Genomic DNA, 27,429 nt, shown 5'->3' with positions numbered 1-27,429 from the left:
AAAATAGAGTTTCAAGAATACTATCACTATGACATCTCAACATTTTAACATCTTACCATACGCAAAAGAGTAAAATACAAAAACCTTGTCAAGTCAATCCGTTTGTAGCTCACCCAACCAAAGCAAAAAGTGTCCGTACGAAAAGTAGACAAGACTACGCGAGAAATCACTACAACCCACAAACATACCAAGCTCAGTTGTATCCATATCCCGTCTTTTTTATTCATCTGTAAGATGGAGTAATTACTACTTGGTGCGCGACTTGAGATTAACATACGCTTCTAGTATACAAGCTTTGAATGTCTGACCAACGTAGTCAAGAATTCATTTCTTACGATCGAACGCTGGTGTTACATTGAAAGATATCATGTTGTAAACATCCTTATTAACACATTGGTTTGACATACGAGATTCTGTAATGTTCGATCATGACCTGATTATTAAATTATTCACGGTAATTAGACCCGGTGTTGGTTATTGCGATATCAAAAAACTTTTCAGAGATATTTTTATAAACACATCACTTTGTAAAACGAGACTTGCATGCTTGAAATGTTTTTGATTGGGAAATTATTCTGGGTTGGTACAAAACAATCGTTGTATTGCAGACAGCAGAAAATACTTTACAAATGCAGTCGCTTACAATAATTAGGACTAAAGATGAAACAACAATATCGGTGTTATTACATTCAACAACCAGTACAATTATTAAAATCTAACGTTTGCTATAACCGGTGCTAAAGATGTAATAATTCCATTATTCATACATTGAACACCCGATACAAAATACTTTAATATCGCCATTCGCAACGAGTAATTGAAACGACTAAGTATGAAGTTAGTATATCACAATGTCATATCGTTACTATTGAATCCAGCAATTGATACGATTTATTGTCGGAATTTGTGACAGCGAATTGAAACATCCGTACCTTACAGAGTGTGAAAATATCACTTCTGGTATCGAGTACCAGTAGAAGCGGGTGAACAATACTTAATCCTTTCGGTGACTCGCCGTTGTACGTGCTAAATGTAAAACATTACGAGGTTACACTCTAGGGTGGAGGCCAAAAAGCTGAGTAAAAACATCTTGGATTTTCGCTTAATCTGCGAGTTCCAAGATCTCCCGATTTAGAAGTAGATGATCCGCACGCCAAAACATTGGATGTTCGTGCGAAGTTAGTAGATCTACAAATCCAGGATGTAGGACGCTATTGCGTCAAAATGACGCAAAATGTAGTGATCCGTGGAAGGTTGCCATGTCAACCCATCGACTTCGTAGTAAATATTATGCTTTGGCAATGCTGATTGGAAATGTCGTCGATTTTGGTCATGTGCTATGAATGCCATCGTTTCCTAGGTATACTTATGAAATTGATTTGAAGCCACTTTGCAGCTTTAATGCATATTACTCTGTAGTTTATTCACAGTTATAAGTTCTAAAGACGGCATTGCAAACTGGTACTGTTGTTATTACTGTCTGTAGTATGGATATTTTGGATATCGTAGATGGCAGTTCGGACGACTAGAATACAATTGTCATGCCCAGGCATTACTTGGCAAACATATCGGACTCATTTGTAAAATACCCAGAAAATGAATTCGTTGACCGCTACAGAAATTACAAGGGAGCTACGGTAATTCTATTGGACATGATTAAAGACAGCCCATGGTTGGATGTACGGTGCCAAGCTTTGCACCCCATGATGCAATTACTCTGTGCTCTCCGATTTTTTGGTACGGTAATTTTCAACAAACAGATGCTGACTTGATTGGTGGCAGACGGACAACTGCACGCCGAATCATCCACTGCATTTCTCGGGCATTATCAGAGAATAGAGAAAATTTATCCAACGATTGGATGATTTGTTACAAACAAAGAGTGATATCTTTGACATAGGTGGAGTTCCAAATGTCATCGGTTGCATTGATATTACCCATATTCCGATAAAGTCCCCAGGTGACTCTGTACCAGAAAAGCTTATCGTTGCAGGAAAGGATATTTTTCTTCGAACTGTCAAATGGACTGCAATGCCAAGAGAATACCGGTAGTGACTAATGCTGTTGTGAGATGGCCAGGGAGTACTCATGACTCAAGAACTTTTTCAAATTCCAGATTAAAATACAAGCTCGGCCAGAAAAAATACAATGGGATTTTGCTGGGAGACAGAGGCTCTATGCTCTAAAAATGTACCTGATGACTCCATTAACAAATCCACAGGCTGCACAAGAAAAAAAATACAGCTATATGCACTCAAAGACACGCGTGCTGATCGAGCAATGCTTTGGCGTTCTCAAACAGCGTTTCCAGATGTTGCTAAATCCTATGTGAATGCAAATCGAAAACACCATCCTGGCAATCATTGCAACAATATGTTTGCACAATTTTGCTACAAAAACCAATGAGCCAGTTCCTGATATTGCAGTTACTCCCGAGGAAGCTACGGATATAACATCTGAAGTTGGATACAATGACGCAATAGCCTATCTTGAAAATAAGATCAACACATATTTCTACTAATTATGTTTATTTTAAAATTTTAACGAACACAGTAAACCGTGCTGGTGTAAAAATAATAAAGAGAATGAAATGTGTATGACTTCGTGGAATGAAAGATTTAACTACAATTGCACTGTAGACAATAAACAACGAGCAGGTGTCCCATTATTTGTATTCAACTTGATAAATATGAATTGAAAAATGTACCGAAATATTTGCACCGTCGACAATACCTATAAGGCGAGGAACACTTGGCAGGCAGGCACAATGAAATATTATAAAGAAATGTTGCATTTCAAAAAATGTGCACCGTCGATAATACCTATAAGCAATGTTCCCTCTAAGCTACTCACGTGCGCAAATGCGCAGTGCTGACATGGTCTCTGCGCACAGAAAATCCAAGTTGCCTATAAGGCGAGGAACACTTGACAGGCAGGCACAATGAAATATTATAAAGAAATGTTGCTTTTCAGAAAATGCGTATTCGGCTATTTAGATAACTTGACATAATTGAACAAAGAAATATTGCATTACATATGTCACTAATTCCTCAATTGTCCAAGTTATAATCTATATTTTTCCATTTTTATCGCATGTTCTTCAATACGCATTTCGAATTCTTGCTTTCTGAAATATCATTCTTCGTCTCTCATGTCTTTTCTTTCTTTGAGGTCCTCAATCTTGGACACCATCAGTTTAATTCTCAGCTCATTGTTTTTCTGAATTAAAAGAAGCTCATATTGACTCTGCGATGAGGTAGTAACCTATGATTAAACTAAAACTTGTATTAGGAAGCCAATCACAAAGAAAGCATTTGGAAATTCTCTTTGCCTTGTTGGCTGATATTTTTTCCTCTACTGCCTGATATCAATATCTGTTTCCAAGTGTGGTATCCATTCGATATGAGCGGTGAACCAATAATCGGTCAGTCTCTAGTCATTAAAAACTTGTATTCTGCAACCAGCTGATCACAAATTGCAGAATTGGTAGTTTTCATTGTATTGTATTTGTATACTAGAGCCCGACTGATATTGGAGTTTTGGGCCGATACTGATAAAACCAATATCTAACTTCGTCACCGATAACCACTATAGCCTATATTCAAATGGAATGGAATACCTTAAAATGCGCATTTGAAAAACTTCAGGGCATCTATTTGAACAGCTTTACAGCCAATGCTATACTTGGGCAGGAAATAAACTAGAAAGGCTGTATCAGGACACTTGTAGAGTGTAATATATGTGAAATATATCAATATTCTCAGTCTAGTGGTAAAAGATTATAGTTTATGGACTTACTATCACCATGCTGTGACCTCACGAAAACTGCCCATATATATTCATTTCCAATGGCCGATACCAATAATTCTTTCAAAGAGTGATATCGAGTCTATATTATCGGCAAAGCGATATAATCGGTCAGGCTCCATTGTACACCATCTTATATCAATTGTTACAGGATTGTAACTATGTGCATTGCACTGGTAATCAGCAATCTTTCGAGCAGTCAAACACCATTTCCAACTCTATCGTTCGCAGATACACTTCACTAGAAAACTAAGTATAAAGTGGGAAATTTTTACATAACAATGGTTGGGGCAGTGGAGTAAAAGTTTGCCAAACCCTCCGAAACTGCAAGATTGTATATTTTAAAATATCAACTCGACTTGAAATCCAAATGAGTAGAAGCTACATACCAGGTGGCATATCACTCGTCTTTGTCACGCATGTTGACTGCGATTCCATGTAGCTTGTTTCTGAAAAAATGTGAATGTTTCAGGATTTGAGGCTATAGGCCTACGTATGTTTACACATGTACAATACACAATTGCACATGCATATTTGCTAGTGATGGTGAAAAATACTGAAACCGATCATTTGACGACGAGCAAAAAATCTCATTAAAAATCGCTGAATGTATGACAAGAACGTTTGATGTTGTGAATGCGTTCCCTTCAATAAGTAAGAAATCGATATAATATACATCTACACTTGTACAATTGATATATTAGCAAAAAGTAGTGATGAAAATAACGAGAAGAGTTGCCTCTGACACGAACCGATCTTCATCATGGGGAACATTTCTCGATGTGGTCAATGTATCGAACAAGTTCTCATTACTCTCTCGCAAAATAACTTACATGATTGATTTTCTGCAGCAACTACAGACAATATGGTGGAATCACTTTCAAAATGATGTTCAAATGGCTGAACCTGTGCTGGCATGGCAGCTTTAACCATTAATTTACTGATATGCGCCATATTATGGATATAATTAATGTCCACAAACTTACCTTGCAATAAATAGCACCGTCACCGGGTCATAAACCATTGAATGTTCTGAAGGCCTTCTGTCATTTTCAGTTTTGAGACTTTCTCTTGTTTTGAAGCAACCTTCAATTGCTGTTCTGTTTTTGCCATGTTTGGTGATGTGGCATTTCACGGCTTGGTTGATTGTTTCCAATGCAAGACAACGGCAGAACTCGTTTATTACATAGTCTGTATGCAATTATCAGTGGCGGCTCGTGACAATATCGGGTGGTGGGGCAAGGGGTGCAAGCGACTTTTTATCAAGATGACGTCACAATGGCGTTTTCCAACGTAAACAAGTAACTTAATGATGGTACGGTAACATGAATTTCCCGGCAACAGTGATTTTAACGTATGTGCCACGAGAGGTCCGCTGGTGAGCTGTGACTTGAAGTGTGGTAACTGCGTAAACGGCGTACGGAACAAAGATTCAACACGGTTCATGTTCGCATTAGACCTGACTAATTATCTGCAGAAATGGAAATGACTATAACTCGAGAGATAGCGTAAGCCTAATTGGAAAGGTCAACGAATTCGGACAGATACGCAATTGTTATCTCATAGATTGGGCCTGTCCTATTGAATCCAAAACATCATTGTAAAGGACTAAGAATAGCAGCCTCGGAAATTTGGTCTCGGTACAGCATAAGAGATTTTGGCCTTGAAACTGGAGACTGTAACACGACACATACGTTTTTATTACTGTCTTATAGGTCTGGTGCGAAATCGCCTTTGAAAAATATATTACCGAATAAATACGTGGATGAAAGCCTTAAACTTGGTACACTGTTACATGACATTATCGAGAAGTGGCCTCATGGCCCTTTTCGGTATGGTACACTGTCAAAATTAATGCGAACAGACCAACACCGAATTTTGCGTAAAATTTACTGAGGAATAGGCTGATCAAGTGACGAGGGGTTGTACGCAAATGGCTTGAAGGCCACAATTTCACGGGGAAATTGACATTGGAGAATATACGATCAAAGTAAATATTTGAATGCAAACTGAGAATGATATCATCATCTCACTTAACGTTACCGCAGATACACCGGCTTTTGCGTGAAATCCGCAATGTGTTGTAGGCTAAAGTGTCAGATCGGAGCACATCTTTACCATACTCGACCTTGATAACGAAATTACTGCCCTAATCATTGAGTGTCAACCTTGAGACTTGGCACAGCGTTCGATACTAAAATCAAGACATACCGTGCAAAAGCTTATGACGGATCTAGGTAAGGAGCATCGTTAAAATCAATAGAGACCAATACCGGCTTTGCGTATAATCTGTTAGCGATAAATGACGAGTCAGCTCTCACTCGAATTAGGAAACGAAATTACCACTAACACAGTTCAGTGACAAACTTAAAACTTGGTACAGCGTTCGATACTAACATTAAGACTTACCGTGCCAAATGTCATAACCGATCTCAGTATTGAACACCGTCAAAACCAATGGATACCAATACCGGCTTTTGAGTAAAATCTGTTTGCGATACATGACGGATCAGCACACACTCAACTTCGGAAACGGAATTACTACCCTAAACTTTAAGCAGAAACCCTGAAACTTGGGGCAGTGTTAAATCCCACCATCACGACATGACATAACAAGTTTCAAGAGTTTTCATGGTGTGAAACCCCATTAAAATCGACCTATACCAACAAAGGTCGACTAAACGCATATGACGGTAACAGAGTTCAGCTATAGATACGATTGTTACATCACACCTTAAGGGCACAGAGCTATCGTGCCCCGGTTGCTCGGTAATTTTATGAATAGGAGAGAGTAAATCACCGTTTCTTTATTATGCGCGGTTTTGAGAGAATAGACAGTGAAAGCTTGTTATGAGCGCTACCGGGGCAAGCCCCGGCTAGGCATTCGCAAAGCGAAAACACAGAAGAGAATTTGATTTTCGCATAGACTTCGCTATATATGGGCATTTACAAGCGAAAGGACAAGAAGTATACGATTTTCGCTGTGATTTCGGTTTATATAGATAGGTGTGCGTCTATAAATGGTAAAGAATTGTTATTGAACAGAATTTTAGGTGGGGCAATGCCCCAGTTGCCCTATAGGACGAGCCGCCACTGGCAATTATCATTAAACATTCTGTAATAACATGATCATCAGTCAATAAGGAGAAGCACAATTGAGTACCGGTAACAAAATATCGCTAACATGCAATATTCACTATCTTTATAATGAGCCTCAGATAAGCAATTTCAATCTACAATGTCATAACTATTACAAACCTCGCCAAATTTATATGCTTGTGTACCTTAATCTAGACTTTAATCCTGGTGGCGACCAGGATCAAGAAGCAGCAGTCTATACTCAGTCGGTCCTGGCAGAATCTTACTAATCTACCTTTCTGGTCCGCAGAAAATCCAGCAACGTGCAAAATCCCCAGATCTTTTATTTGATCTATATTTTTGGCCTCCACCCTAAGACTTGGATCAGCACAAGAGCAATTTGGAATATCTTTACTGGCTGCAACCTATTCTACTAGACAAAACTCACAGCATTAATAAAATCAAAATATTTGCTACACTGAAATCCACAAAATGTGCTTGTATTGTTGTTCATAGCAGTGATCATACATTATCATTTGAATCTTCTAAAGTAATTGTAATCATAAAAACCAAACTACTGAAAGTCATTACCACCACAAAAACAACTTGCATGATATTCGTTAAACGCATCCTAACTCAGTATGCAGAAATTATTTCTAGAGTATATACCGGTAATGAAATCAGGGTCACAACCAACACCGAAAATGATAAATGCATTTCGCGTTACTATTGATACAGGTTCATTTATATCGGGTGAAATAAATGCCATCACAAAACTCAGAGCATGCAAAGGTCTTGATTGATGTGAATTTCGATTTGTGTCTTATGATACCAGCAAGCATTTTAGAAATATTACGATTTGTTAAACCAAAGTCGCACGGCCGATTAATAGTTGATTGGAAACTTGATGACGACCTCAACCATTACGGAAGAGTATAACACCATTGTCCGACAATCTTTTACAGAAAGGATCGAAACTAAGTCACTCAAAGTCGTTGTCGTCACATAAACAATTTCTACGACGTTTGCCGTGTGACAAACTAATTCCCGAAATATTACCTTGTGAGTGATCGGTATGTCTGTAACACCAAATCATGAGGGATCGCTATGTCTGAAGCATTACCCTGTGAGCGGTCGTAGGATTTTAAAATTATTTCACATATTTTTGAAGAGTTAACTTCGCAAAGGATTAGGGTTAGAGCAGAATTTGTCTGTATTCGAATCACCGTCTGCGACGGTTCTGTTCTTCGTTATTAAATCTTACCAGCGAAATCAAGTTCTGCGACAAACTGATTACTAAAATTTCACCGCGTGAGCGATCGACATGTCTGTAACACCAAGTCACGAAAGATGGCTATGTCCGAGACATTATCATGTCAGCGATCGCGGGGTTTGTTATATATTTCACACCTTTTTGAAGTGTTAGTATGTGAACGCGGCTATTGTTGGTATTCGAATCGCCGTCTACGCCGGCTCTGTGGTAAATCGCGACTTAATGCTGCGACTGTGAACAGCAGACTATTTTGTAGGTGCGAAACAGCGGTATGGAAAGTGCGAATAATCCGAACTGAAACTCGGCGTGCTAGTCAGGTTGCGTAGGAATCAACACACAGTATGAAGAGACTTGAGTTAGAATAGAGCAGAGGTCTCAAACTCAAATGTGTTCGCGGGCCAATTTCCTACTTTTTGATGGCTCCGCGGGCCGCAGCACCAATAATATGGGAATTAAATGAATTTCCAAGTAGGCCTTATTTGATGGGACCTTGCAGACTGACATTCCACAAGCATCGTGAAAATATGATATACTATTGGAATTCACGCCTGGCACGAAAAAAAATCACATTTTTAGATATTTGAATAAAATTGTTGCTGCACTTGGCATAGTTCAGGGGTCACCAACACGCGGCCCGCGAGGTCATATTTTGCGGCCCGCCACCTGATTTGGAAAAATTTCGGAAGAACGCTTAGTGAAGCATTTTGAAATGCTGAAATTGATATTGTTGTTGTTATTCAAACTAAGCCATTCTACTGTGCCCAATATCACTATTCCTCACTAGCTGATATACGTCTTCGGCATGATAATATCATTCCATGGATGAAGAATTAGCTGGTATGAATGGGAATATTGCCTTGACGTGCAATGGTCCACGACTGCCGAGACCTAGACCCGTGAAAAACGAGTTCGGGCTCTCCAAAAGACCATGCTTTACGAAGAGATAGTTTTCCAGCAAGTAGACTACCGTGTCCAGCTAACCCCAATATCGATTTTTTAATCCAGGGGTGGCCAATCTGCGACAGTAGAAGGAAAATTATGCGGCTGTCGACACTTAATTCAATTAGGATGTGTTGGCGTCCGTCAATATGCAAACTGTATTTACGAATTGACTCTCGACAAATCTGATGGGAGGTCAAGAAATAACTGCATGCAACAAAGGGGACTAATAAGAATTGACCCAACCAAAAATGCAGCACAGCACTTCCCTAAGTTTTCGAAGACAACCCCTGCATCAGCTCTACCGGTGAATCTGACCACATTGGCCGAAAAAGGATAAATGTTTTATAGTGATATATGAAACTATACTAATATTTATTGACGAAATTCACTCATGAGCCTGCAAAATTTTTTGCGCGTCGCGCGGCTACAGCTCGAATCCGTGTGACTCTTTTTATTATGACGATTTCGGTGCGCACAGTAAGTCGATATGCGTAAATATATTAGTCCGGAGTGTACCGGCGATGGACATGGACAGTCTAACGTGGGTATTTGCCGTTTGGCCCCAGTTAGTTCACCATGACTATGCACCGGAATGCGCCCGCAGGCTATATGAGTAATTGAAATGCGGCCGTGAAAAGGAAATAGGTGGGCCACCCCTGTTTTATCTGCGCTATGCAGAGTGTTGTCAGGTATCGTGCACAGCTCATAGTTCAAAATATATTGAAATTGATGATCTTGATATTTTTTGTTGGATTTGTGTTTGTTCAATAAAATATGATTTCTTCTGTGGTGACTATATGCCCGTCGCCCATGTTAGAGAGCACAGCATTGTAATAACGCAGAGTTATCAGACGTGGTTGTTAAACTGCGTTGCCTACTTTAATCTCGATATTGATGTCATGCGGCCCGCGGCCTCTAGGAATTTTGAAAAGTGGCCCGCGACCCATTTTGAGTTGGCGACCCCTGGCATAGTTTGTCAAAATAATTAGTTGTAGACACCATGCGAAAGTTCAAATGCATCATGACGCCGTAAAGGCTGTCGCGTGATCATTTTGCAGCTAGTGGACATTTGATGTTTCACAATTATAGGTAGAATTTATTAATTTTACAGAGATTGATCTGATATCAGAGCGTTGGAACAGTACAGCCTAATCCGGGTTTTGGGCATAGGCCTACTCCTGATAACTAGGCTATATTAATCATGTCATTACCAAAGTAAAATAGATTCAGCGTTAGATTTACCTTCGAATATTGGAACAGATAAATAACAACTTGAACATAATAAAAGCTGTTCCATAGCAATAGAAATGTGCAATCGCCGAAGAATCCATTGGTGTTACAGCTGGGGAGCGTAGGCTACGACTATTAGTTAATACTCGCCGCATTTAATTGGCAATAATAACATATATAAAGATACCCAAAGATGACACTGGATGTAACCAACTATACAGCAAAGGGGCAACATAATGCCAATGTCGGTTGCCATACCGACCTGCTTAGATATATAAATAAGATACGCAACGCAAGCTACGACATTTTCATATTTTACTATTTCTCATACCAGTTTCATAGTTTGCTGCGTCCGTGGTTGTACCAAGTCACGGCATTCCGAGACACAAGTCCATCCGATTGTAACGTTTGACGCGACGAGTCCGAGCTCGGGTAATTCTACAAAAGGTCGCGCTCAACTCCAAATCACAATTTTCAGTCACGAATCATTAACGGGTCATGTTTTACCATCATAAACAAGTAATGTCACGTAATAGTTGAACTTCCCCTGCGTAGTAACTTTTGAAATTGGTGTATTAGTGAAGTTTGATGAGTAGTTTCAGGCTTCTGTAGTAGTTTTAGACCGATTTTTAGGTTCAAGGATTAAAAAAAATTGGTAATTCAATATTTTCGAATACTTCGAAATGCGAAATGCCGTCGCGGGCCGCACATAATAGTGTCGGGGGCCGCATGCGGGCCGCGTGTTTGAGACCTCTGGAATAGAGAATGCGGTGGGTCATTTGTCACGACTGAACTACGACGTCTTCATGTAGAACCGTGTGAGCGATCCCTATACCTGTAACGTTATCATGTCACCACGTCTATATCAGCTACGTTACCGTGTCGCCGCACCCATAAGAATAACGATATATTGAAGTCGCAATCACCGCAAACGTTGGGATTAACTCGAATCGGTCATATATAATAATTTGGGATATACACATTAACTAAGGACCAATCACGTGATCAATATACCTGATACATATTCAACACCCCTCGACAGATGCCTGTACCCGAAAGTACGATTCACGACCACACCCATAAGAACACACGGTGAATCACCAGAGATCCCGTCAGAATACATGACAGACAGGTTACGAGCGCGCCCATAGGAAGCAATGACACCGGTTGAACGATACGACAGTCTGAAAGTACGCGGCACCGGTTGAGCGATCCCTATACCGAAAAGGGTTACCGTGCGAGAGATGCCCTATACCAGCCCAGGCACCGGTTGAGCGAAAGGAGGGGGGTCAAAAGGGTCACCGGTTCAACACGAGTTTTCAATACGAGTCACCACCGCACCCATAAGAGCCCATGCAAAAAAAGTACGAATCACGAGCGATCTACTATACCACTCTCGCCTCGCGACAACTGTTTTCTGATTATATCAACGACGTCTCTGACGAGGTCGCGTGGATTCGCCTAATTACTTTTTACTAGTTACAAATTACTGGGGGCGTTTGAGCATTTTATACAGGTGGCCGCCACCTTGTAAATATAGTGACAAGGTGGCGAACGTAACCTCGCAACTCGGCGCCTATGCTGCTGTTTCTGCTAAAATGACGTACGCTGCGATAGCGATGGTAGGCTACTGCTGAAAATGTCATACCACTCACTGCTCTAGCTATCTCACCACTTGGAAGTCAAATCATCTTATGTGTACGCCACGAGAGTTCCGTTCATTTATGATGTCATAAAATCTCGACGCAAAAGCATAATTTTATGCAACACAGATACCAGAGGAAAACGATCGCAGTTCTGTCGTTGTTGAAAATAAGACAAAATAAGGACGCACGTCGAAAACAAGGACATTTCTTAGAAAAAAGGACAGTTGAATTTTCTAAGACCTTGCCTTCAAAATAAGGACAAATCTTAGAAATAAGGACGGTATGGCAACCCTGATTATAAGTGATATTATTGAGATAAAACTGAATCACGCTAGATCAGGGGTCGCCAACTCTAAACGGGTCGCGGGCCACTTTTCAAAGTTCGTTGTGACCATGCAACCATGGCCGTAAACCATGCCGCTCGCCAGTTATCGAAAAAATCAAAAATACATGAAAAATTTACATATGGGCGTGGTCAGTAAGTGGTCACTATGGTCAACTTCAAGATCAATACCGAATCGGACCCCTACCTCCCACTTAATGGCATGAAACAACGTGGTATACTTTCTCATGTCGTATCCAGCCATTTGCAGGCATAATAAACCAGTTTATGACTCATATTCGGTCACGAACTTAACTATGTTCTAGAAAATCACCGAAGCGTGACCAAAATTACCAAACCCCTTCAGAATACTACTAAGAACAAGTTTTGATGTTTGAAACGGTGAAAAATTACACAGAACACTGTACAAGTCGACTTCTGATGTTCTGGCAGAATGCCTGACTAGATTTCCCACTCGGAAAATATCTGGAAATTTTTGGTGATAACCACTTTTTCTGCATGCGTATTTTCGGCCGAGCTCCTTATGTAAGATCGTCGGTGCTCGAAAATTGTCATGCCTCATGCTTTCGAATTAGGTATCATATAAATCAGAAGATTGTTAGCTTTCCCTACAAACAAAAACGAAGCCTATAGGACGTAGATAAATAAAGATAGGGCCAGATGAAGTTGACCGATTCCGTATACGGAATCAGATTTTAAAAGGTTTAAAGCAAACGGCGTTTTAAAACACTTTGTTTAAGCAGTGTTTTAAATAAATGCCTTTTTGGAAACAAAAATTGTTTTCATTTTTTAAACGTTGTCTAATTATGCCATAATTGCGTAAATACGTCCGAAAAATCATGTAGTATAAGCCTACGGACGATTTGCACCCATAATAGTCGACGTATACGATGCGGGGTGGCTGGAATCCTCGAAATTGTTGTCGGTTCAACAGTTTTTGCAGGTATATATAGATCATTGGTACGAAATGGGTGTTCTGATGATGATGACCGCCGAATGTAAAAATGCTGCATAACGATGTAGTCCTGGTTAAATATATTTTTGATCTGTTTATGACAGTGATCGGAAGCCCTTTTTGTCGAAGGAGTCATATTTACCCTGCATTTTTAATTGTCAATGCTAATTCACCGTGACGTCACTATTAAATAGTCGTGACGTCATGGCTAAAAAAGTGGAAAAAAAAGAAAGAAAAAACATGTTTTAAACAAGGCCCTTGTTTTAAACGTGTTTGTTTTAAATTGATTTTGTTTCAGATGCAACACTAGGTTGAATGCAGATCTGGAAGAAAAATACTATATTGAAGGTGACGTGATGTGCTGGGCTCGCATGAATCGAGTTTGCTTCGAGTCAGGAAATATAATGAGTGCAATACTGCGATAATGGTATTGGAACATCTATGGACTTCATGAAAAGGATAAGACTGGGCCTACGATAACCGGCAATAACTGCGATACCAGTCATAAAAGGTACATATTTGATCTTTCCACATCTTTCACGTTGTTATGGTGTCATACCCTGTGATACTCGAGTATTCGACTCGAATCATAATACCCGATTCGGAAACGAATCACTCAGACACTCGATTTTTCCAACCTTAATCGTAATGACGTGCCCTAATCTGGAAAAGTAGACAAAGGACATGAAATATATTTTACACTTATTGATTTGCTATGTGCGTTCCTTCGAGATTTCAAGGTGGAAATGGAGTAGGGTTTCATATGAACAGCAGTTGGACATTGGTCAGTCGACCCTAAGGAACCTTCGAACGCAGTTTTCGATCGGGTCGTTGCTTGTCCTCGCCCAGCCGGAGGCTTAACGGGTATCTAGTTAATATTTCCGACGCGGACATTAGCGCTTCGGCGCGCAGTGCGACAACACAACGGACCCCGGAAACGCTGGTGGAAGTCCCGGAGAGTAGGTATTTGTTCTTGGTAAGGGGCGGGAACCCTTTCCAGCAGTGCTCTGAATGTACAAGTGAAGAAATCCAACATTATATGGATAAACGGCGGGAGTAACTGGTTGCCCTCCGCGTTAATCAGTACCCAAGAAGTCGCTCTTGGTTTCAAAAAGGTTGGTGACCCCTGCACTGCTGTATAACTATGAGGTATTATCTGTAGAGCAAGTATAGAGTCCGGTTTTCACTCTGATCACTATAAATGTAGCAATAGTCTGACGACAGAATATATTGTCCGGTCTAGCCAGGACCGCTTAGGCTTAAGCTCATATTCCCTTGAAAGTCCCCGTCGAAATTGTTAGCAAAGCGATAAAAGATATTGTATCACTTTTCACTACGTAAGCAGATATTATTATTTCAGCATCAAAAAGCTGGTGAAGTAGATTGATTATACACACAAGACTACGTGAGTAAGTAAAATTAGTAGATTAATCTACCCGAGTACTACGGAAAAGTCCTTCTTCAATGATTAACTCTAAATTTCAGTAGGGTTGTTAACATATGCCGAGCATGATATGGGGGTGATGAGTGCTTGGATGCAACTGGTCTAACGGGCTTTTAAAAATGACCTTACCGTTACCTCATATTCGACAAATTTGTGTTCATTTAATTCTCTCTTTTTATGCTCGTAATTGTGGCCTTGACTCTTTATAAGACGCAGGCTAATAGTCGTCGAGTTATATAAATTATATTGCAATGAATGTAGATTGTGCAACATAATGCCATTCATCTCCTTTCTACGCTATAGTATCTAAAATACTTTTAAGTAATCACTATTGGCGCATATTCACTTTCGGAAGTTTATATTTTATGAGACAAAATAAGTACTAATACCTCATATAATTCGATGTTTATGAACTTACGCATAATGTACCTCGATTTGGCCCGTCCATAGCATTTCAGAAGGTGTATTTAATTGCGGCGATTATACATTGGCGTTCTATTCTGAGATATAATATAGATCATCGACAAGAAATATATTTTATGGATCGATGGTATAAATATATCGCAGGAAATACGTCGATGTAAATGTATGAAGTTATGAAGTAGCGTGGCACCGCCGTATCATATCTCGAATGCACTGAAGCAGAATTATAGGCAACTGAAGGGCGAAATGGTGGCTACTAATGTATTTGATATTTCGACATCGCGGATGGCACCAAACGAAACGCTTTATCGGTATGAGTAAGTATTCCATTTACATATGTTTTGATTCGACAGCCACGTCTATAACATTGTATCTCCGTTCATTGGGCTGCGTTTGTGTGAAAGACCTCCTGATGCCGCTGATTATATAAAATGCGGCAGTATGTTTCAGAGATACATCATTGACCAACAGACATGGGGTAATCGCGATTAGTAATCGTAATCGATTACGACGATTACAGCATTTTCAAGTAATCGTAATCGCAATCGATTACATTCGAAAAAAATCCGTAGTAATCGTAATCGTAATCGACTACTTCCCATATCTAATCGATTTCTTTGTGAAAGAACGATTACTTTGTATTTGTACAAGGACTATGACATAAACTGAACATTCGTGAACAAGGAAGATGTATTATACCAGGTTCATGATAACACAAACGTCTGATTTTTAAATGCCATTGCTCATTATTACGTCAGAAGTAGCCTATTGGCTTTGCTAGTAGGGATGGTGTGAACCTCTGAAAGGTTCAGGTTCGTGTGAACGCGAACCTTTTTGAAAGGTTCTGTGTGAACGCGAACGTGAACCTCATGACGTCACGTGACGTCATATTGCTACTTCCAACCCTACATTTCAGTGAAGTGATAGCCTATATTAATGCCCGGGATGCCTAACGATGACTCGAGCCTCATAATGCCACAATGCTGACAAACGTCGCCAAATGTATCAACTGGGACAATCAAATGATATAATAATCCTTCCGTCGCTCTGCCAGCAATTTCGACGAGGACTTACAAGGGGATGTAAGCTTACGCCTTAACGGTCTAGGCCAGACCGGACAATGCATTCGGCGTCTGAGTATTGCTATGTTGATAATGTGCAGGGTGTAAAACGGGTTTATATACTTGCTACCGATATTACCCCATTGACAAGTTATACTGCAGTAGTCAACACCCTAATTGCACGGATTTGGTTTTTATGATACAATAAAGATATGAAGTCAACATTCACCATGGCCCCGTACGCCTGCTATATTTTTTTAAATCAGACAACGATATCAATTCCATTGATTGGTTGAAATCATCATTCACTGTCTACATTTCGCTCTAGATGTTGTGTGATTGCGGGTCAAGCTCACAGCAGAGAGTCGCTAAATATTCACAAACGGAAAGCTGGATATTTCGAGTAAACTTTTGTAACAAAGCAAGTAAAATATTTGAGATTGTCAAGGTGCATGTTCATTTATATTATTATGCTGCCAGCGCCATGCACAGTGGCCCGCAGTTGAAATGCGATAAATTTCAACGAAAGATGTTGTAATGAAGTGAAAATTTAAATAGATTAAAAAGATTCACAGTCCAGAACCTACCAAGGGTCGTTTGTGAACGTGAACCTCTAAATTTCTGAGGTTCACACACAGAACGCGAACGTGAACCTCACGTTCACACCATCCCTATTTGCTAGTCATTGCGTAAGAAGTATCCACAGAAAATAGATATTCGATGTACGTCACGTACATTCGTGCGATTGTAAGAACACCCGCCATGCTGTATATCAGGTTATCAACCCGTTCCACACGTCAGTACCTCGGAGCAGGATAATTAATCACCACTCTACCAAGTAAGTTGTGTATTGATGTTTGGTTATGCAAACGCAGTTTGACCGTTGCTGCTTGGCAAGCAGTAGGCCTATGTACTATACGTACGTACACCGAGCAGAGATTTGAAATTTTGTATTTGTCAAATATAACATTACGGTTTCCACAACGAAGCTATAAAAATCAACAGTTTTTGATATATATCACAACCGAGCCGTTTTTGCCGTTTCTCGTAGCGGCAGCTTGCAGTACATTATCTGTATTAAGTTGAAGGCAGAATTTTATGTTCTCTTCATCTTATTCTCATATGACTCTACTTGAAACATGCGCTAATCGTTATTTCACAATTCTTTACTCAACATTGGGACCTGCCGCCATAGCAACGGGCTTATATATCATGTTAGCGTGGGTTGTAGCTAGAATCAGGACCAAAACAGCTATTCGTCCCCCAATCCAAACGTTAGTCTTTGGCCCCCATAGGGCGATAATTTCAAGTTGAAGACTGAATTTCGTGAATAATATTGGTAATCGCATTACATTATTACTCATTTTATATTAACATTATTCCTCTCTCTCTCTGCCCGATGGTCACTTGGTCAGATTTACCTGTAGAGCTGGGGGCACGTAATTCATAATTATAACGTCTGTTATCTTGTTATAATTACTTTAGTGTATGTTGTTAATTCGTGATTTCCGGTATGTTATATAATCAAAAGATATTGTTGTATCCCTAACGTAGCAGACTAAAACAAAAACTTTCGTGAGACGCACAAACAAATTGTCATGTCTTTAATCCTCTGTGGGTGTCCGGGTGGCATTTGCATTGTGGGCTCGGATTGGAAGAACTGTACGCCCACCCAGCGTGGCTATTGACAATGGACACATAGCAAGGTCTTTCGGCCAAGGTCTTTCTTTAGTAGCACACTTCGTGAAGTCGCGTGTTGGTCGAAATTGCATATGCCTTTTGGTGTGTCTTGGCACGGTATTGACTAGAACCTAAATGCCTCATGCTATCAATTAGGGTTGCATTTGAAACAAAAATAAATTTAAAGCGAGCACGTTTACCACATGCCATTGTTTAAAACATGTTTTTAATTTTTTTCAAGCCTTCACGTCACCAATGTGGATTGACATTGACAATTGAAAATATAGGGTAAATATAGCTCCTTTGGCAAAATATATGTACTATAACTGTTGAAACGACTATTTTGAGGGGTTCCAACCTTTTCATATCGATGTACGTCGGCCAAATCGGGTGGTAATTGTGGAAAGAATTTGAACAATTATGGCATAATTTTACAACTTAAAAAACACAATTTAGTTTTTTTAAAGCCTTTGTTTGAAACACTGCTTAAAACAAGTTCTAAACAATGTGTTTTAAACAACCATTTGTTTTAAATGCATGCCTACTATAATTTATGTATGCTTTTTAGTTGAGGGGGAGACGTATGCATTCCAAAATCAAGCTTATATAGAGAGAATTTTCAAGTTAATTAAATCTTTCGAGAATACTTTATAATTTATGTTGGTTTACGAAATACTCTTGAGTCCCCTCCGAGCTCGCTCCCCACCCTATTGGGAAATTTGGGGTGCGGCAGTCATGGACCTGGCAAGAATGCAATTTGTTGGGTGCGATAAATCGTCCTCTATAAAAATGGGCAATGGGTACATTATGACGTAACAACCAAATGACACATCTTTTTTAAAGAAAGTTTGTTATCTCATTAGGCCTTTTCAGCGCAATCCATATATTGTCTTCCAATATAACTTCTAAAATGCAAAATAAATGTAATCGTGAGTAATCGTGATTACTTTTCCAATGTAATCGTAATCGTAATCGAGTACTTCCTGATTTTGCTGTAATCGTAATCGTAATCGTAATCGCGTCATTCGGAAGTAATCGTAATCGCAATCGATTACATTCATGAAGTAATCACCCCATGTCTGTTGACCAATATCCACTTCACCTCTAGGCGTTCTGGTAAAAAGAGAAATGGGCCGCAAGTTAGTTATTCACACAGCAGGTGAAATAAAACAGTTCCGAACGGTTGTGTATAAGTTACATAGTACTCAAAGAACATAACGCGATTATACGTGGTCGCACTGCTGCATCATTTTTGAATCAGTGGCCACAGCATTTCAACGACGTTGCGTGTAATTCAGTCCATCAAATATTCTTTTTCGATGAGTGTCAATGCGGTAAAACAAATTATTCAGATCTACCACTTTATTCAGTGTGGTAAGTTTGGTTGAGCGTGGCGAATCAATAACTTTAACATGCCGTAACTCAGAATCATATTTGTGGAAACCCGCTTAACGTTGTGATACGGCGGCAATAATTGCAATAAACACCGGTCTATCGAATTTCCTGTCATCGACCTGTACCACACAAGCTCGTAGAAGCAGAATAAATAACGTAGAAGCCCCAGTCTGCTTGGACACAAACGTTTTGTATCCTGAATGTTGAGGCTATCGCATGTATCGAAACTGAGAAGTGGTAATGGTAAACGTTAACTATATGTTGCTATTATAAGAGACTAGTTTGCCAACGGCACAGATGTCGGGCTTAACCGATTAGGTTAAATTTAACACTCTTTAAATAACATGTCATATCATCATAACTCGGTTGCTTGTATAAGTTGCAGGTTATTTGTAACGGCGTGTCACAATATCCATGTTACGTGGGATTACGGGTATATCTTAGTGTGATACGTTATGGGATGTAATATTCGTTATTATAATCTTATTCTCCGATGATCTGATCCCACTTGTAGACTCGTAGCGAAAAGGGTGTGGATTCACTCCCAAAAGGTGGTTCACGACAACAGGACCTAACGCATAATAAAATCGGCGTTATAAATCCTACGTGCATACGTGTACTGTATACCGTCTTACGTCTCTATACGTGCAAGCGTCTTTTGGATTGAAATGTTGTGTTTGATTTATGTCGTGGTGTAAGTATGAGGTAGGTTATGTTTTCATGTAACACAGGTGTATATTCGCACCCACATATCACGGGCGGTAACGGGTGGTAATACACGCCCTTTCCCCATTCATTACGCATTGGCAGGTGCGTAGCTAAAAGAAAAGTTGGTATGGTAACGGCGACAAATTGCCAGCGATAAAATTGTGTGATCAGAGTGTCTTAAATGGTGTGGACACAGCAAGATCGAACGGCTCACTGCGTCTGGGTTACGTCTTACTTCACCTTTGACCAAAGGGAATTTGACGGCAATTTTTGACCGGCTTGCTGAGTGGTAAATTTGTTAAAACGGGTATCAATCGAAAGCTGCCGCTGTGCTGATTACGAAAATATAAATTTTATTCTGCTCATGGCCCTGGAACCGCCCAAAAGTCTTTTAGCCTTTGGCATTTTTACGGAATATGGCATTGTGACGCAACAAAAACGTCTGGAATTACCATGGCGCAGCTCAGGAGCAAGTGGACGGCGAGAGTGATAGTCAAGTCATGACTTGAGTCATCCCAACACTGGCACGCAGTAATTGCAGGCGCAATCAAGTCCATTTGTTATATATCGTATATGTGTGTTTAGAACAGGGGTGGGCAATTATTTTCCCCCGCGGACCAAATGAGAAAACTAAATACGTTGACGGGCCGAGTGAAAAAGTTTAGCTATATTCTCCAGCGCATTTTAATTTTATTTTTAAATTACATTGGTAATGAATGCTTCTCCTTGAATGTGTTGATATTAGGGAATGAGAAAGTGACGGTTAATTGAAAATTATCTAGTTGCTGTCATGATTCGAAACAATGTTAAACATGATACATTTTAGCTCTCTTCAAACCCCTATTCGCGTTCTTCTATTAAGACTCTAAAGTAGTGGTCCACAAACTTTTTAGGCACGTCGTCCTTTGTGATAGTGAACAATTTTGCGCCCGCTTATCATGATATCACAAAATGCAACCAGAATGCTAGTAACCTAAACGGTGGTATTAGAGATTATGGGTGTTGATGAGCTAATTATGAAATATCCAAGTCGGACAATACACAGAGCAACAGCTACAAGGTCTAATATATCGCGCGGAGCGCGAAAAATTTTTCAATAAAATTCGACTTCGCGCCACCCATCTGAGGCTTTCACGTCTCCCAGTTCGAGAACCACTGCACCGAAATGTATATGCAATAGTACAGAGATTACATTTTCTTGGTCGCTGCCATCCGAGCAGTGTGCAGCTTAAATAGCCTTTATGTCGAACGAAGCTTGCAGTTTTTGTGAGCTTCGCCCTCTCTTGACCGAGTGTTTCGTATTTTTGTCATAAGGACGACTTTAATTAAAATTCTTAATTTCGGCATGATATCATGATATGATATCGGCGACATGCTCGGCAAAAACGGAAAGGATGGGTTTACCCCTGACTCTAGTATGCGAATATTTAGTGCTGTAAATTCTAAACCTTCTTTGAATTTCAGTTTACGGCTATCTTTTTTGGCATGCCCGTTAATCTTTTATGTGTGATAGATATGATAAGTCATAGCCAGGGTTGCCATACCGTCCTTATTTCTAAGATTTGTCCTTATTTTGAAGGGTCTCGTCTTAGAAAACGCAACCGTCCTTATTTCTAAGAAATGTCCTTATTTTCGACTTGTGTCCTTATTTTGTCTTATTTTCAACCACTACACCACTGAACTTCGACCGTTTTCATCTGGTATCTGTGTTGCATAATATTCTAAAATTATGCTTTTGCGTCGAGATTTTATGACATCATAACTGAAAGGAACTCTCGTGACGTACGCAGCACAAGATTTGACTTCTAAGTGATGAGATAGCTAGTGCAGTGATTGGTGGTACAGCAGTTTATTATGTACCAGGCTACCGCAACGGACGTCATTTTAGCAGAAAACAGCGGTGCCAGGTTCCTGCTGTTTGGTCTACAGCAGAATAAGCTCAAGCTATGTGGAAGGCAGCATTTATGGCGTAGTGAAAAAAAGACGCAGTGCTGTCGACACATTGGTTAAAAAGTAATAAAGCTATAAATCATTGATAAATTTATCTAAATTATATTGCACTTGCGCATATAGTTTTAGCTACTAGTAAGGCTAAATCTGATTAGTTAAAATGAGCAGGCGTATAAACGTGTCTTGTGACGATTATGAGAGAGAATTCAAAGGTATCTAACGAAACTCGAAGGGCGAGTGTTTCGCACATCACGATATCTGCAATTGTGACGTTAACCTGGAGGCCATAGGAAATACCGCAATTTCAACTCACATTGATAGCCCAACACACAAGAAGTGTGTTACGATGATTCATTTGAGCCAGTCGATGAATAAATTTTCCACAAGTCCATCAGCACCAACGACCACAGACTACAAGGCAGCTGCTGCAGAGGGTAACTGGGTAATGGGTATTCCATACTGTCCAAACCAGCAATCATTCCCACCCCAAAAGCCACCACTGACTATAAGCATTGTTACTGGAGTTCCTGCTCCATACGCTCAAGAAATGATTTTGTCTAGACTTGGTGTACGGCATTTTCAATCTTGTTTGACGCCGCTAATCACAACGAGGTGAAGAAGTTTGGTTTATCACCCTATGGGGGAAGGGGGCAGGACCAACGTTTTATTTTTTGGGGGGGGAGGGGGGCTGACGAACTTGTGTTGCGGCCCTGAGTAAAGGTAAACCTAGACGAGGCCTGAGCTGTCGTGTGATCCACGAAGAACTTTCTAATAATAAGGAGTGGCTGGAGCATGTTGTTTCAGGCGAAAGTATGGAATGTGATATGCAACAGCCCGTATGAATACATAGTGTGTACAAAAAATCATTCTCATGCTAATCTAATATTTCGTCTGTCCTTATTTTTGGGTCCATGTCGATGGCAACCCTGGTCATAGCAATAGTGAGCACTGATCGACTTGTCGTACGAACTAATGATTTGTATACATATCACGTAACAAATTGAAACACATACCACATAATACGTAATGTGGCAATGGCAACAAGGAAGGTTTGAACTAAACTATATGAAAAGAGTGATTACTTGTGACTTTAATTGCTACTCGTACTTTACCACATTGCCTTTATCTTGAATCTGGATTACGCATGCCAGGTATAGGCCTACGTAGGCAGCGTAATCGTGGCATATTAATGAACAGGTTCAAACTAAACGAATTTCCTGTTCATTTGATACAGCCTATGGTTTTCGTCATTCAAAAAGCAAGTTGTATGCTTTGAATTCCAAGAAACCTTTCGCGGGCCGCACAGAATAGCTTTGCGGGGCATTTGTCCCACGGGCCGCACTTTGCCCAGGTCTGGTTTAGGAGGTAGTAAATAAACTGTATCTCTCCATCTCATGCGCATTTCTGACAAACATCAATTAGATATCTATTGTTAAAACGTCATCAGGTAACGATTTTGCTCGCCAAGGACGACTTTGACAGAACGAGTCTATGGAATGTTTACTAAGTTCGTGTCAGCTGTTATTTGTCAAGTTACATTTTCTTTGAATTTCCCCTAGTTTCATTGGATATGGACATTGGACGTACTCTGATTACAGGTACCATAACAAAATCATCGATATGGATTCACACCACTTCCATAACTTCATCTCCTAGGCTCCTGTCCTTGAAGTGGGCTATGAGATAATCGGTGGGTTTCACCGATGATTTCCTAACGGTAGAGATGATGGGTTTGATAGGTAAATATTTTTTAGGCAAACATATTACCACAGGCATATTATATTAAACTGCGATTGTTTACAAATTAATCGATTTCAGAGGTGCATTCTCAGACTGGGAAGCAATAGTATTCGTCGTGGTAACGGCTATTCTAGCTGCATTCGGCATCGTCGCCAATATCATCACGATTCTTGTTATCAACAGCCAAGATACCTTAAAATCGTGAGTACATTTCAAAGAAAATTTGACATATCGTTGCATTATTAACTATTACCCGTCGCGATCCACAGCTGCTATACCAATAGGTTATGGGTTCGAGTCCAACCGAGGTCGACTCCAGAATTCCCACCGAAGTGATGGAGGTTTATCTATGCCCCTCCTCGCCACGTGATCCCCGTAAGCGGTGTCTTACAAAATCCTAGACAGGGCCGTGCTACAAGTCGGTAAATGTGAAATCAAAATAAAGAATATCTACCTGGTGTAAAAATGACCACTGTAGTCGAAACACCAAGAATATCAAACAAACAAACAACCGTCGCGAAATTATGTAGAAAATATTTTTTTCATGTAGTTGTACTGCAGTTTTTGTATAGATTTTCAACATGATCACAAGACCCTCGAAAAGTATTGAACGGTCTTTCTAATCCGTAGTCAATTTTGGTATCGTATTTCATTCTAGAGTCCTTGGTATGATAGCCATACATTAGAGAGGCCAAGCGCTCTTGACATAATATGGCAGCATATCTAACTTGTATGTAGTAAAAACATTTTAGCAGCAGCCGTTTTACTTAAAAAGCCAACGGTTTCGAACTGCAGCTAAAAGATTCTCACGTATAGTATCATTCCACTTCATCCCAATCCATTGATGTCTGCAATGTCGACGTAACGCGAGATCGGTTCCATATCATTTGCTATATTACTGACACGCATTTTTTTCACTGTTGTTGCACTTTCACGGCTTGATCAACGGAAAAAAATTGAATTTTAGATAGCTGCTTGCCGAAATTATGAAGAAACTGCGTCTTACGATACCATGGCGGTTTAATTCAAATAACAATCACGTCCAAAAAGCGTTGATAGCGGTACCGATAACTAACTTCACACATAAATATACCGGACGGAACGCAGTCCGTTGAGCTATTACAATACCGTAAGGCGTACCCCTGCAGTAGGTAGGAGTCACCAACTCAAAACAGGTCGCGAGCCACTTCTTAAATTTAATAGAGGTCGCGGGGTGTATGAATTCAATATCGAGATAAAACAATACTTTTGACATGTCAAAATAAGTCAAATTTGTGAAAATTGTGGCGTCAAAATTGTCAAAATTGTTTATAAAGTAAAACAATTGCAAACTGCATTTCGTTTGTATCGTAGATGTTTGCCCTGTCGATGAACCGTAGTCTATATAAAGGCTATGGATGAACTGATCATTTGACATTTACAGCTTTTAGCCTACTTTATAGGCCTACCGTTGTAGACGGTCCATTATCTGCTCATTGTGAATCATAAACGGTCAAATTAAACAGATAGGTTGACAAGGTGTTATGCTCAACGTACCGCAATATCCTAACTGAAGCAAGACTGCATGGACATTGGTTCGTATATGAAGAAGCGCATGATGAAAGATTGTGATGTAGACAACATTGTTAGAATGAAGCAACACGGTGTGTCACCAGCAGTGTGGGCACAACTTTAGTGTTACCAGCCAACAACTGCTGCTGTTGAACGTTCTTTATCCATTATTGGCAAGCTGATTGGTAAGGACAGACACTTTCTACCCGAGACTGTAGGAAAGTATCTTTCGTTGTTGTATTACAACTAATTTTAATTATTTCCACCATAAGACTAACTGTAACTTCTGGATTTCTTCATAGGTCCAGATTTGTTAACACCAAGTTTTTTTTCATGTAATACGATGTCAGTTTTTAGGCCAAAAAAGTTTTATCAGGACAAACTACTTCGCAAGACAGACGGTTCCAAACAGAAATGAAGATAGGTCGTGCAATTCTAACATTATGTGGTAAAACACTCAAGTTACATACATGAAGTCGAAATATGGTTAAAAATTAAGTTTCTTAAGGTCGAAAAATGTCAAAATTATTATTTTTAAGGTTAAAACCTTCCGTTTTTAGGTCAAAAACATCGCCCTTCTTATCACCTAGTGAGGAATAGTGATGTTGGGCACACGAAAATATAGCTTGTTTTGAACAACAAAAACAATATTTTTAAACTGAAATTATTTCAGCATTTCTAATTGCTTTCTTAAGCGTTCTTCCTAAATCTCATATCAAGTCGCGGGGTGCCAATTATGACTTTGCGGGCCGCGTCTTGGTGAGCCATGACCTACTGTAACTAAGCCACTGTGGCCTAGTGAGACAAATGTCTGCGAATTTCCACTTGTGAGGAATTTAGCCGTTTCTGTCGCAATTGTGCAAAATTCCAAACGGTATATAGCAGTGTTGGGATCAACTCGCTAACTTCGAGTCACATGTCAATTAGAGTCATTGCACATCTGACTGGAGTCAATTCCAGTCACTCGATGGTTGCAGTTGACTCGAGTCAAGTCAAATCAAGTCGACTCAAGTGACAAAGACATGTCGAATATTCGAAGTTCGAGGCATGATTTAAGCCAATACATTTTGCAAGATGATTGAAGTACAGATCGATTTACCATTTATTACAAATCGAGTTACGAATATTAAGTTAATTGCACCCTCAATAGGGCATCGTAGGCTCACTATGCGCCACGTCGATAACTGTGCGCAAAATAGATGATAAAATTTGAAACCTTAAAAAGTTGTAAGAAATGATGTGATGTAATGCACAATCCTCCTACACATTGATACGACACAATTGTTGACTAGTAATATATATGTATCCACTGATACATCAGTCCGATTTAAATTGTGCAAGAGATTCGTTAAGAATACTAGGGTACTGGGCAGAAAGACATTGCTTTCTCAACGTTTGCGGTCAATTCTTTTGTCACTTATCGACGGAGGCTGGTAACCAGACTGCGAAGTCGTTGAAGGATTTCTTGCTCACACAGATCATATCAGCGTGTCGAGAGCATGTACCTTCAGGTACAGCGACTTAGTCGGCAACGATTACTTGACCTGGAATTGAAAGGTCAATTTTGCAAAGTGACTCGAGTCATCAGTAAAAGTTGACTAGAGTCATCCCAACACTGGTATCTAGATATTGAAGGAGGTGCAACACATCGCGATTACAGTTAACAGTTCAATGCTCTGGACTCTATGAGCCGATAGTTTTATCGCATGTTATCCAGAAAAACTCATTTTGAATTCATGATAACCACGAATGTCACCACAAACGCTTCTGGTACGAGTAGCATGAAGTGCAATAAAGCTGTTGCAGAAAATTAACATGCGGTTTTATGTTGCAATAAAAGGCTATTGCCAACCACTACCATTGGGTGCACTCAAAGAATGAAAGAGCTGCGGAGGTTATAACATGCTCTGCGTAAGAATAGAAATCTTCGGTATTCGGGAAATCGACGAACATTTTTTATGATCTCGCGATCTTATCACGAACACGATGAACAAAATCTGTGGGTATTCTGACAAATATATTCGGCAAACCGCAAACACTCAATACCATTCGTGTTCTGTTCATATGACCGTCATTCGGAAGACTTGATTGTTTCGGAAAGACAGATTTCGGCATTATGGCTGCCCGTTATTTCTTTGTAAATAATCGCACATTGCACTTTGAATAATGTAAAGAACGGGAATATTTTGACTTTAACAAATGT

The 27,429-nt window shown here is 39.8% G+C and overlaps 3 long non-coding RNA genes across 3 annotated transcripts in view; 1 reads left to right on the top strand and 2 right to left on the bottom strand.

Moving 5' to 3' along the window:
* The window catches only part of LOC145458918 (uncharacterized), a 462,825-nt gene that overhangs the window by 392,192 nt on the left and 43,204 nt on the right, over nucleotides 1–27,429 (top strand). The window lies entirely within an intron of this gene.
* The window catches only part of LOC145458912 (uncharacterized), a 482,198-nt gene that overhangs the window by 420,785 nt on the left and 33,984 nt on the right, over nucleotides 1–27,429 (bottom strand). The window lies entirely within an intron of this gene.
* Nucleotides 2,077–5,008, bottom strand: LOC145434499 (uncharacterized). Its single transcript, XR_013913422.1, has 3 exons — nucleotides 4,794–5,008; nucleotides 4,197–4,256; nucleotides 2,077–3,219 (listed from the first exon to the last, which is right to left on the bottom strand). It is a non-coding gene; the product is annotated as an uncharacterized LOC145434499 (long non-coding RNA).

This window comes from Botryllus schlosseri, chromosome 2 (genome assembly GCF_051294905.1).
Source record: "Botryllus schlosseri isolate E-star chromosome 2, Bs_hap1, whole genome shotgun sequence".
NCBI classification, from domain to species: Eukaryota; Metazoa; Chordata; class Ascidiacea; order Stolidobranchia; family Styelidae; genus Botryllus; species Botryllus schlosseri.
This window is presented reverse-complemented; position numbering and strand designations above follow the sequence as displayed.